The sequence below is a fragment of the Mustela erminea genome, chromosome 1, assembly GCF_009829155.1.
Source record: "Mustela erminea isolate mMusErm1 chromosome 1, mMusErm1.Pri, whole genome shotgun sequence".
In the NCBI taxonomy this organism is placed as follows: Eukaryota; Metazoa; Chordata; class Mammalia; order Carnivora; family Mustelidae; genus Mustela; species Mustela erminea.
This window is the reverse complement of record NC_045614.1, coordinates 39,929,074-39,942,687: the sequence shown is the minus strand read 5'-3', so window position 1 is coordinate 39,942,687 and position 13,614 is coordinate 39,929,074. Positions and strand designations below refer to the sequence as shown.

The 13,614-nt window shown below is 37.5% G+C and overlaps 1 protein-coding gene and 1 non-coding gene across 2 annotated transcripts in view; both read left to right on the top strand.

Annotated features, from left to right (window-relative positions):
• Window positions 1–13,614, top strand: part of RYBP (RING1 and YY1 binding protein) — an 81,435-nt gene that overhangs the window by 8,115 nt on the left and 59,706 nt on the right. The window lies entirely within an intron of this gene.
• Window positions 4,166–4,315, top strand: LOC116581705. The gene has a single exon (XR_004282183.1). It is a non-coding gene; the product is annotated as a small nucleolar RNA SNORA62/SNORA6 family (small nucleolar RNA).

The window sequence follows — 13,614 nt, the reverse complement described above, 5'->3', positions numbered from 1 at the left end:
ATGGCAGTCAGATCCAACTCTCTCTGCTTGGTCCACTTAAATTACCTCCTAGTTCTCGTTGCCTTTAAGATAAAGTTCAAGTACTAAGCATCACAAGGGGCTTCTGATTTAGTCCTTTCAAGTCCCTTTAGGATTTCTGCAAGCAGACTGCCACCAAACCCCATCTGCCCTCCACATATAGCGTGTGTGTGTGTGTGTGTGTGTGTGTGTGTGCGCGCGGGCGCTTTCTGCCAAACTGCTTGTTTCCCAGGCATGGACCATGATACCTCATTTCCATACCTTCACACCTCTGGATTTTCTCTGAAATGCTTTTCCTTCCTTCTGTGTCCTGCCTCACTACTGTTTGTACTAGATGTCTCAGGAAGCCTTTTCATCACTCCAGTCAGGTGTAGTTCATTATTAACACTTGAATTGTATTTTTATTTGATTGCCTCCCCCTCCGAATCATGTATAACTCACTTAACACTTGAACAGAATTTTTATTTGATCACCTGTTATGTTTTTACTTGTTTTACCTGGAACATAACACCTGTTATGTTCTACCTTTTTTAAGGGTAGAACCTTTAAAAAAAAAAAAAAACTTACTATTTTAATTTGAGAGAGGGGGAGGGATGGTGGGGACAGAGGGAGAGAGTTTTAAGCAGTCTCCATGCAGTCTCAGAGCCCCATGTGGGGCTCCATGTGATGACACTGAGATTATGACCTGAGTGGAAACCAAGAGTCCTATGCTTAACTGACTTGAGCCACCAAGCTGCTCCCCTGAGGTCAGGGCCGTTCTTTTCACAGCTTTATTTTTCTTAATAATGTAGTACATTGCCTGGCACTGACGGGTTCAGTAAGTGTATATGGAATAGATGAAGACGAGTTTCAATTGGAATCCCCCTTAAAACTGTTCCAATTAGTTTAAAAGTTTTATGTAATAAATAAGCTTTCATATTGGGGCTTGAATCCTGTGTGTGTAACGTTACTAGTTTAGGGGAAAGTTGTCTTTATGAAGTACGTCCTTAAAAGTAATATACCTGTTTTTCTGGTTTTGTTTTTCTAAACATGTGCTGGAAATTAAACACAGAACTTGAGTCTTGGACGCTGTAGGGCAGTGCATTTAAAGTACTTCCTGGAGTGGTTTGGAGCTTCAGAGCATGAGCACATTTACCTAAACAAGAACTCTGATGATTCCTGATCCTTATTGGTTGCCCATTTGGTTATTTAAGCAGCCAAAAGTCTTATAAATCAGATAATGAAGCAGAGGATCAGTCATGTACAAAATCACTTTTAAGGAACTAGATGGGTGTGCATGTAACCTGGCATCTAAAAAGTAGTTTAGAAATGGGTACAGAATGTGTTGGGTATTGATACAGAGGTTATGCTGTCCATCATGTAAGTTCTCTTGTGTTAATATACCTATAAGTTGGAAGTTGTGCATAGAGTGTATTCTGTTTAGTAATCTGGATTAATTCTGTTAATCATTCACTTCATTTATTTAGCTTTAATTTCAGTTCTATGCAGTGATTGACTGTTATGTCAAAGAAGAATTGTCAATAAAGAGTGCAAGAAAACTGCAGTGTTAGTCAGAAATCATGAATAGTTGAAATCACAAGGTAAACAAGTGAAATTTTGACTTTTCAATAGGATTAGATAATGCTCTCTTTCCCTCCCTTTATCATTTTAGAAAAACTATTTAAATGATCTTTTGGTTGAGAAAAGAAACAGGTAGAAGGGATATGTTTTTAAAAAAAACTTACTTAGAACTTTATAATTTAAGAGCATTAGCAATACATTTTAAGATGAAGTAGCTTTTAGGAGGGACAGGAAATTAAAGGTGATGTAGGATGCCAATTTTATCAGCCTGTATTGGACCTTAAAACCTATTGAGTACTTGGTGGTTAGTCATGGAGAAAATAAACCTGGTGACTGTTTCTAAGAAGAGATCAGATTTCATATATAGGGTATAAGGTTTATACACTGTTCATTCTTTTATAGAACTAAAAGTGTTTAATAGCATAAGTCTGCCGGAATATTCAAGGTTTCAAGAAATAAAAATTCAGCTGAAACTACCTTCAGTCAAAACCAAACAGTTCTATTGTTTTGGGGTGCCTGAGTGGCTCATTTGGTTAAGCATCTGCCTTTGGCTCAGGTCATGATCCCGAGGTCCTGGGATTGAGCCTCATTGGGCTCCCTGCTCAGGTCTTACTTGGAGGAAAATGGGACACTTACACAGCTGGATAGGAAGTAGCTACCATAGTAACACACCTCTGTAATGGGGTTAATACTCAATGTATTCACTTTGAATTTCAGACTTTAGTAAGCATGAAGGCTGGAACTCTGTTTATCTGGTAGTAACCCAGCCTTTTATAAATTTTTATTACACGAAGGAGAGAGATTATCAGTGCATTGGTAAAACTTAAAAATAACTGATGTAGGGTGTTTTCCTGTATCATTACATATTGTCATGATTCTCCTTTATTTTGGTTGTGAAGGTGGTAATACATGCTTATAAGAAGTTAGGGGACAAAACAACATAAAGGTCACTTTTTTTCTGCCATACAGAATTGTTTTTATTTGACCAATTTATTTATTTATTCCCTGGACCACAAATATTTGAGTAATTATAGTTTTCCAGGTGCTGTTTAATATGCTAGTTCATTGAATTTTCAAAGTGTTGTAGGTTGTAGTTCCATGTAGGAATGGGAGTATCAAGCAGTGTGCGATACAAAACTAATTGAGTCTCTGGTTTGAAAGACATCAGTTCTGACCTGCTGGTTTTTATATGGTTCATTTTGGGTTTTTCTTCTAAGGAAATTTTTGTGATCACTTCATGGTTTTACGGATTCCTTTTTGTAGGAAATAAAGCTAACATCCAGTTTCCAGTTTTCTTTTTGGGTTTTTTTTTACTTTGGGGGAGAATGAAAATATATCTTTGAATTCTTAGTATCTGTGGCATGATTAACTTTGCCAAAGTCTTAAATGAAAAGAATAAGTGTGTAAGGCAATCCAGATTTAATGTTTTTCTGTTAAATTTGTTTAATGTTGTGGTTCTCAAACTTGAGTATATATCAGAATCCCCTGGAATGCTTGTTGAAACACATTGCTTGATTTCTGGCTCTACCCACCACCTTCCGGGTTTTTTTTTTTTTTTTTTATTAAGTAGGCCTGGGGTAGGGCCTGTGAATTTGCATTTCTTAGAAGTTACTAGGTGATGTTAGTGCTGCTAGTGTTGGTCTAAGGAGCACAATTTTTGAGAACTATTGGTTAGATGACCTTCAATTCTAAAGAGAAGCCAGCCATGTTTCTTAATGAAACTGGGGAGAGTTTTGATGTTAGAGAAAATTTATGTCTTGACATTTTGCAGTGAATTTAAGAGAAGTGATCTACATTCATGTTTTTATTTATTTAAAATATTTTATTTGTCAGAGAGAGAGAGAGTGAGTGAGCAGAAGCAGGGAGAGCGGCAGGCAGAGGGAGAAGCAGGCTCCCTGCTAAGCAAGAAGCCTGTTGCAGGACTCGATCTCGGGACCCTGGGATCATGACCTGAGCTGAAGGCAGTTGTTTAACTGACTGAGCCACCCAGGCATCCCCACATCAATGTAGGGATGTACATGAGCATGTACATGAACTTAGAGCTGGAATTAGAGGCGATTTCTTAATAAATAACATTGTGTCTAGTAGAAGAGTACTTATAAATTGGGGGACCATATCAACTCAATTTGTGTCTTCCACATTGAAAAATCAGATACTGTCTTGGGCTATTAATATGTGTGTTGGATTTCAGACACATATATTTTTAAAAAGCTATTTTTTTTGTAACATATGTTAGAACCAAGTTTGACAGTCAGTAAACTAGTGTTTCAGTAGAATGTTGGCCACAGAATATGAATAGGTAGTCAATAAAAGAACTACAAATTAAGGCAGGAAACATGAGAAATGTATAACTTCTATTACTTAAATACAAAACAACATTTTTGGCAACTTGAATTTTAAGACTAAAAATTTTTAGTCTAAGAAGAAGTGGACATTGTAACAGAGCCTTGGTGCTAGATAAGTTGCTTTAAATTTTCTGAAGGCCAGTTGGTATCAATTCCTTTAAAAATATTTGTACCTTGTGACCTAACATTTCAACTAGGAATTAGTGTTCTCTGCATGTAAAAATTTCTGTGTAAATACATTTGTTACATCATTATTATAACAAAAAATAGCTGCCTGGCTGATGAACTCATTAAGTGTTGGTAGAGTGCTACATGAGGGGCAGGTCTTTTGCTAAGACCACAAGGATCTGTGGCCCAAAAAGTGGAGTTTCATAGTAATTCTTGCTGCAATTAAAAAAGAAAAAAATGCCTACATAGAAGTCACGGAATTGATAAAAACTATGCAATAGTTCTAAATATTTTGCAGCTCTTAAAAATGTCAGCTTTAGGGCGCCTGGGTGGCTCAGTGGGTTAAGCCACTGCCTTCGGCTCAGGTCATGATCTCAGGGTCCTGGGATCGAGTCCCGCATCGGGCTCTCTGCTCAGCAGGGAGCCTGCTTCCTCATCTCTCTCTCTCTCTCTCTCTCTCTCTGCCTGCCTCTCTGCCTACTTGTGATCTCTCTCTGTCAAATAAATAAATAAAATCTTTAAAAAAAAAAAAAAAAAAAAATGTCAGCTTTATTTGTAATACCCTAAAACTAGAAATAACCCAAATGTCCTTCAGTAGATTAGATGAGTGGTACATCCATACCAGATGGAATATAACTCAGCAATTATGAAGGAACAAACTCTGGATACATAAAACAACTGATGTGGATTTCAAGGGCTTGATGCTGAGTGAAAAAAGCCAATCTGTACAGGTCACACACTTTAGGCAGCCATTAACATTTTTGTAATAACAAAGTTAGATTAACAGGCACGCAGCGGGGTGGGAGGGTGGTTGTGACTATAAAAGGGTACTGAGAGGGAATGTTCTGTGTTAATTAAATCTAACTTTCATTGTGGTGGTTGTTACATGAATCTACACATGTGACAAGGTGACCTAAAATGGTACACATGCGTCCCAATGGCAGTTTCTTGGTTTTGATGTACTGTAATCCAGAGGATGCAACCCTGTCTGGGAAATGGTGTGCAAATTATATGGAACTTCATACTGTTTTTGCAACACTCTGTGAATCTGTAATTATTTCAAAATAAACGTGAAGTTTAGAAAGAATATATAATAAAAGGAAATGTTCACAGTATTAGAAAAAAACAAGTTTCAAAATGATAAAACATGATCCCACTTTAATATTTCACACCACTTAATTTAATATATTTACTTGGAAGTAATAAGTGATCAAATTATTCTGAGCAGTAGCATGATGGATTCTTTTGGATTCTTTTGTGTGTGTGTATGCGTTTTTGTAATTTCTGTGGTTTAGATGAGTTGTATCACTTTGGTAGTTGGAAAAACAGTATTCATAATAAGTTCTAAAAATCTAATTCTGGAATGTTGAAATTTAAATAACATTTACATTGAGATTATAAAGTTTTGTTTATATTGGTTACACTGATTTAGCATTTCAGTAGCTATTAGTTGAGATTAGAGAATATATTTATACTCTAAAACATGTTGTGTTTGTAAATTTAAAAGCTGTTTTTTGCTCTTGGTATATAATGTCCTGTATGATGTTCTGACTCAGTGTTGTCCAGTGTAAGTATATACATTGCAAGCTACATGAAATTTTAGGCTTCATTAACCACAGTGAGAAAGTAAAAAGCAGGTGAAATGATTATTTTTAAAGATTTTATTTTGTTTCTTTGTCAGAGAGAGAGAGACAGAGTGCATGCACAAGCGGGGGACGGGGTGGTGGGTGGCGGGCAGGCAGAGGAGGCGGACCAGGCTGAAAGGAGAAGCAGGCTCCCTGCTAAGCAAAGAGTTGGATGCGGGATTTGATTCCAGGACTCTGAGATCATGACCTGAGCTCAAGCTTAATTAACTGAGCCACCCAGGTGTCCTTTGGTGAAATCATTTTTAAGAAAGTTATTTCATTTAATCAGTTATATCCAGAATGTTATCATTCAATATGTAATCAGTATAAAATTGCAGTGAAATATTTTTACATTCTTTTTATCATACTATGATAAAAATCATACTGTGATGTGGTATGCATTTTACAGTTAGAGCATAACCAAGTTCAGACTAGCCACCTTTTCAAGTGCTCAGTAGCCACATGTGGCAACCATATTGGAGAGTAGTAGTTGGCATTGAGAGCCAAGACTTTGGTGTCAGACCTCAGTTTTGAGTAACACCAGCCATGTCATTTGCTAACCTGGTAACCTTGGGCAAGTACTTACTCTTGTGCTTTGTGTTTCATTTGTGAATAGTAACTTCTCCATAGGGGTATTATAAGGTTTAAGTGAGAGAATGTTTGAAGGAACTTGGCACTGGACCTAACACAGAACACATAGTTAAAAGTAATGAAGCTGTTGATGGATTGTATTGTATTGGATTGAACGACTCATCAGACTAAGGCACAACTGATTTCTTAATAATATTACTAGTGAAAAATACATAAGTAGTACATGAGATAGTCTTTGTTTCCAGAATTGAACTTTTAGGACCTGAGTTTTAAATGATGATGGAATAAAGGGACAAATATTTGAGCACTCGTGTGCAGGGTATTTCACCAGGCACTTGAGCATTTAGACTTTAAGTCTCAAGATGATATTCTCAAGTACTATGCATTTGCACTGCACTTTACATTTACCATACTAGTTTTTTGTCTGTTTTTCCAGTGTAACACTGGAATTACAATTCTGAGATAGAGTTGGTTTTCCAACTTTCACAGTTGAGGAAGTTGAGACTCAGAAAAGTGAAGTAACTTAGTTGATTTCATACCCAGTTAGTAGAATAGAAGAAATAGAAAGGTGACATAATTAAATGGACAAATTAATAGGGAACCAAAGTGTTCTAACTGCATTCTTTTAATTTCTTTCCTTCTTCCTCTGCTGTCTCAGGGGAGGACACTTTCCAGGGCCATTTAAATTAGATAAGGGCAATAATATAGTATCTACTTTGTTTAGAATTATCCTGATTATTAGCTATTATTAGATATTAATCATCTCATCCATGATGAAAAAGGTTAATGTAAGCCTATTAGGTTAAGCGATTTATTTTGCTTGTTGTGATGTTTCTGTTTATAATGTTGAGTTTTTCTCACTCTGTCTCTTGATGAAAATATACTCATGAAAATGGCCTGAGAATATGCAGTATAATACTGGTGACTGTCTTAAAATCACTTTTCAAGTACTGTTTATTACTTTACTCATTCAGAAAATTACACAATTCTTTGAAAGAACATGGCATGCCATCATTAAAATCAGTAGTCAGAGGCAGCATTGAGTTTGGGAATGATTGACTCTCCCAAGGCAGTGGTGCCTGGACAGGGTCTGATACAGGAGCACGTACAATTAGGCCTTTGGTCTCTGTGTTCTAATGTGTAGATTCTGCTTTCCAGTGTATGCATTGCTGTCTTTATTTGTGTTGGTTTTTTTTTTCCCTCCAGTTAAGGAAATTGGAAGGAGTCACAAGTCTTCTAATTTGTTGTTGAGTACTCTGGAACAAAATGTATGACAGTGAACTTACCATGACCTATACTTTTGGTGTACATCATTGATGTTTATTTATAATAGCAGGGATTGCATTTTGGTGCTCAAGACAGGAGTGATAATAGGGGGAGGTGGGTAGGTAGAGTGTTCTTTGCCTCTTTCTCTCCCCCATCCACCAGCCTCCTCCTTATGTGCCTGACAGTGCCTCTCTTCTTGTCTGCTGAACCGGTAAATGTATTAATGACACCTCATAATTCTTTATGAAGAACTCATTTCTGATTTTGGTGAATCTTAGCAACAGGAAATTCTGTTAGAATTCTGTTAGAATTTAGTTAGAGTGGTTTTTTGTTTGTTGTTTGTTTGTTTATTTGTGAGGGCTATGGAATGTGGCTCTCCATCCAGACTAACTGAAATTTCATGTAAGTACGTTTCAGAAATTTTTGTTTTTTCTCAGTGTTTTAGGATGTCTTAAAAGTTTCAGTATAGGGGCGCCTGGGTGGCTCAGTGGGTTAAGGCCCCTGCCTTCGGCTCGGGTCATAATCCCAGGGTCCTGGGATCAAGCCCCGAGTCGGGCTCTCTGCTTGGCTGGGAGCCTGCTTCCCTTCCTGTCTCTCTGCCTACTTGTGATCTCTGTCCAGTAAATAAGTAAAATCTTTAAAAAAAAAAGTTTCAGTGTAACATTGTCTATTTACTGCAATTATATTGTGAGTAAAGGTTTAAAAATGTCACATTGAACGATATTATGTGTGTGTAGATACATATGCGGGGTTGGGATTTTAAACCGTGGGTTGCAGTTAATTGAATTTCCTGAAATTCATGGAACTGGATGATTTCTTTGTTCCTCCAGTTATACTGTGATTTATGTCAGTTATGGCAGTTTCTAATGTAATGATGAAATATCATGATGCCAAATTACTTGTCTAAAGTTTATTGAAAATAATGTATTTGTAATGTGTCACTCCTCCACCCCCAGGATATTTACACATTTCAGAGTCTCTTAATAAGAAGGTTTTATCTGTTAAAACTTTTTGGCAAGAGTATGTGTAGTTGTGGGATGCTGGGTGGCTCAGTTGGTTAAACGGCTGCCTTCCGCTCAGGTCATGAATTCCAGGGTCCTAGGATCGAGTCCTTCATCGGGCTTCTTGATAGGCGGGGAGCCTGCTTCTCTGTCCCTCTTCCTGCCACTCTGCCTGCTTGTGCTGTCTCTCTCTCTGTCAAATAAATAAATAAAATCTTTTTTTAAAAAAGTATGTATAGTTGAAATTTCCTTATTTAAGTTATAATTGAGGTTTTTATTTTGAAATCCTTCACTAATAGCCCTTCATTTATGGACTTAAAAATCTTTGTTCTTCTCTTTCCCAGTCTAAGAACTTAAACTCCTCACAGACTGACCAGATGACTAGATTCAGTTATCCTCCTATTACACATCTTTAAGATAAGAGCTTTCTGTCAAAACACCTGGTGTGGAAGGTGTATTAACTACAGAAATGTCCATTACAGCCCTAGGGGTCTTCATAGTCTTTGTTGTTTAATTAAAAGAAAGACTCAGTGCTTCTCTTTTTCTGTTTTTTGGAAAGTGTATTACTGAAATAGTTAATACTGTGTTATGCCCCAAGGTAAAATTTGGTTGTATTAGAACAGGTGTACATTTGTACTTTTCTATGCTTACTATTTATTGAATGGCCGTTATTGAGGGAGTGATTGGAATACAGACCTAGAAGGAGCTTAATTGGGTAACAGGAAGAAGAGTGGGACACCTCATCAAAGTCTTCATCTGTAACCTGCACTCAATCTAATAGTAATGCTGATAAGGGCCAACATTTAACCTGCATTTAACAAATAGGCACTATATTAAGACTTTTTCATACATTGTCTCATTTAATCCTTTTAAGGGTATGATACATATATCCATTTTACAGATAACAAAATGAGCCTTAGAGTTTACATTCCCAGCTGGGTTTATATAGCACGGTTGCGCTTGACTCAGATCTTCTCCAACTTCACGTTCATACTGTTTATAGTAAACTTTTTTCTGAAAACGGTGATACCATCTCTACAGCCACCAGTCTATAGGCATCATTAGACACCAACTGTGGCAGTCAGATGCCAAATTCTGTTGTTTTATTCCTCCTGTATTCCTGTCACTACCACCTTAATTTAGGTCCTCATTATTTAATTTTTCAGTTCATTGTGACCTTCATTAATTGCAAATCTCTACAGTACAGACCTGCACCTGGACTCTTGGAGTAGCTTTTCTCAGCCAGGTATCTAGTGATCTCTAGAAAATAGATAGATCGTGTAGCTCGTCTGCCTAGAATCCTTGGTTGCTGCCTGATGGCTGCCTGATTGCCGGAGGAGGTATTGCCTTGTCTCCTTAAACGACCTGACCTGCGAGGCCTGTCATGGTCTGGCTCTGTCCTACCTACCAGCTCATCTTTGCCACTTCTTACCATGTGCCTTCTGGTCAAACTTGTGTTCCTCAGCATGTTCTCTCCTGTCACTGTGTTGCCTGAAGACGTTCTACCTCTTAGTTTTAGTTGTGTTCTCTGTCAAGTAAATGAATAAAATCTTTAAAAAAAAAAAAAAGTCACCTTTAGATGTAAGACTCAGCTCATGTAGACTTTTGGGAAAACTCTCGATTCTTTTTTTCTGTGGTCATTGAAGAACTTTGTGCATTTCATTTTGTAGTGGAATTTCCTTTTTACATTTTGCCCCAGATTTAAATTTGAAGCCCACATGACCAAGGATAGTGCCACTGACACAGTTAAATTTTCAGAGGCAAGATCTTAATGTGCTACAGCTTATGTACTCTTGGGTGTAACTTTTAAAAGTATAATCCATTCTTCCAATCTCTAGTTTTAAAATGTTTCCTTTTTAAAATAATGTCATATATTGATCAGTTTTTCTGCAAATAGGGTATGTCTATTAAAAATTTTAAAAAGCACTTGGCGAATGACTTGGAAATACTGCCAACATTTGTTTACTTCCTCTCTTTAGTTTTTAATTTTACTCTTTGTATAGCCTCTCTCTCTCTCTCTCTCTTTTTTTTTAAGATTATTTATTTATTTATTTGACACAGAGAATGACGGTGAGAGAGGGGATACAAGCAGGGGGAGTGGGAGAGGAAGAAGCAGCCCTCCTGCCAACCAGGGAGCCCTGTGCAGGGCTCGATCCCAGGACCCTGAGATTAAGACCTGAGCTGAAGGCAGAGGCTGAGGGACTGAGCCACCCAGGTGCCCCTCTTTGCATAGCCTCTCACTTTCTATTTATTTGTTTATTTGTTTGTTTGTTTGTCAGGGAGAGAGCACAAGCAGGCAGAGTGGCAGGCAGAGGGAGAAGCAGGCTCCCCACCCAGCAAGGAGTCTGATGCAGGACTCCATTCCAGGACCTGGGATCATGACCTGAGCCAAAGACAGCCGCTTAACTGACTGAGCCACCAGGGCATCCCTTTACATAGTCTCTTAACATTAGCTCTCTTGATCATCTCCCTTTCAAGTTCATACCTGCTCCTCTGCTCACAGCTGAGACAACAGTTTATTGCAAAATAGAATTCTCCACAACCAGTGTCTGTTTTAAAAAGGGTCACCTCAGGAGAACTAGAAAATGCCTTTCTCTTACATTCCATTTTGTTCTGTGCTTGCTGGCTTAAGGTTTTAGAAACAGAGCTATCTTGAAACGTTTGTAAAACAGTGGCTAGAGTGGTCTAGATACAGTATGGCTTAAGGAGGAAAAGGATTAAAATTGACAAGATCATGAAGTCTGTTTTTCTTGGAAGTTTTACAGCTGAATAGGACTCAGAATGACTGGGCTTCCCTTTCTTAGCAAGGGATTTTCAAGAGGTGGGCTGGACAGTCTTTTGAATTATTAGTAATTTAGATAATGGTATTTTATCTGTTACTTTTCAGGATTGAAGTCCTAGGTGATCTTTCCCTTTGAGTTGGTACTGTTTTATAAATGAAGCCTCTTAATTGTATATTTCATCTTCTTTTTTTCTTTGGATTTCATTTGTTTATTTGACAGAGAATGCCTGTGTGCCTGGAGTTGAGTGCAGAAGGCCGGGCTGGGGGGAGGTTGAGGGGGGTGGTTGGGGAGGTGGCAGGGAGAGGGGGAAGCTGGCTCTCCGCCCAACAGGGAGACCGATGTGGGGCTCAATTCCAGAGCCCTGGGATCATGACCTAGGCCAAAGGGGGGATGCCTAACTGAGTCATCCAGGTGCCCCGTATATCAGTATTTCCAAAAATCATTGATCTAATAATAAATTTCATGAGAGAACATAGGTCTGGTGAGTTGGAATGTTCTGGTAAATAAGAATTTGTGACATTTTAAATTTGGTAACTATTAATAAGCATTTAATTAATGGAACACAAACTTTGCGAATATTTAAATTCTCAGTGAAAATAGAGACTGATGCTGAACTGTGAAATTGGCTTCTAAAGAGATTTACATGGAACCTTACAAAATCCATACCTAGTTGTAAAAACATTTGCAAACAGGAAATGTCCTATACAAACATGAGTAAATTTAGTACACAGCAACATGTTGATCCCTAACTGGGGAACTTTTGCTAAATTTAGTGTTGGGCTTAATCGCATTAGTTAAACCAGCTAATGGTAACTTGATGAATCATTGTGATCCTCTTGTGGTTTTGAAAGGTGTATTTTCAGAATTAATTTTGTTCATAACATGCTCAGAATATTGTATAAGGATATTTGCTTTGTTCTTCTCAGTGACCAGTATAATCTTTACTTTTCTGTTTTGTTTTGCAATCACCAGAAGTTTGCTTTGTTTCCAGTTCATTGATTTTTGTCAAGTAAATAGGTAAATAGGTCTAATTATTTTTTCTTATTCCTCTTTCCTTTATCCAGGCCCTCTAGTTTTATATGAAATGATGTTTTAGAAATGAGGGTTGTATTTGTTAACTCTTTACTTTTTCAAGTGTCTTATCTCTACAGTGAAATTTACATTTATGGTAGTTTTCTCCAAAGTCTTAGTAATAGTATGTTAAAGTGGTGGAAAATCTTTGAAATTCTAACATAATGACAGACATATCTTGACTATTTTTGTGTCATTTTAACTTCTAACCCTAGTGCAAACAGATCAATTTTTGAGGAAAGGTGTGAGCTAAACTTACAACTGAGGCTTCATGGGTGGTATTTGCTACTTAGTCTTTCATCATAAAAAACTCTCTTACCTTTATGCAATTGAGCAAATCTATCTAGATTGTAAAAAGTAAGCTATAGAATGCCGTTTTCTTGTTTTTTTTTTTTTTTTTTTCTTTCCTTTAAAGAACAGGCTTTTGGGCTGATGGATTGTCCTTCAGAGTAGAATATTTGTAGTTTGCAGATAAATCAGAGTTTTTCTATAGGTCCATTCTGGAGGATTATAATTTGGCCTTCAGTTTTGCAGATACTTGTATTAAATTGTGGACTACTGGGATGCCTGGGTGACTCAGTGGGTTAAGCCTCTGCCTTTGGCTCAGGTCATGATCTCAGGGTCCTGGGATTGAGCCCCACATTGGGCTCTCTGCTCAGCGGGGAGCCTGCTTCCCCTCTCTCTCTCTACCTGCCTCTCTGCCTACTTGTGATATCTCTGTCAAATAAGTAAATAAATAAAAATCTTTTTTAAAAAATTAAAAATTGTGGAATACTATTTATTGTATATGAATGAACACGTTTTTAAGAATTGCCACTTTAGAATCAAGAAAGCTATCTTGTTGGCCTCCTCTGCTTTGCAGCAAAGAACAGCTGATGAATGCAGAGCAGTTCGTGCCATTTTCCACTCGAATTTATATGATTTAGACTTTGTTCATGTAACCCGGAAATTCATTTTAATCATTAGTTTAAACCTTTTTATCACCACTCAGCCCCAGCTCTAACAAATAAACAAACCAAGCCCTGAAATGTAAAAAAGAAGGCTTCTGGCAAGTGATAGTTGGTTTCCTTTTCTTCCCTTACCTCTGGCTTTTCAAGACTCAGGGATTCAAAAGTGGTGAAAACAAGTCCCACATCTCCCTGCGTCCAGCCCCATAAAAACTTTTAGACGCTATGAAGCAAGAACG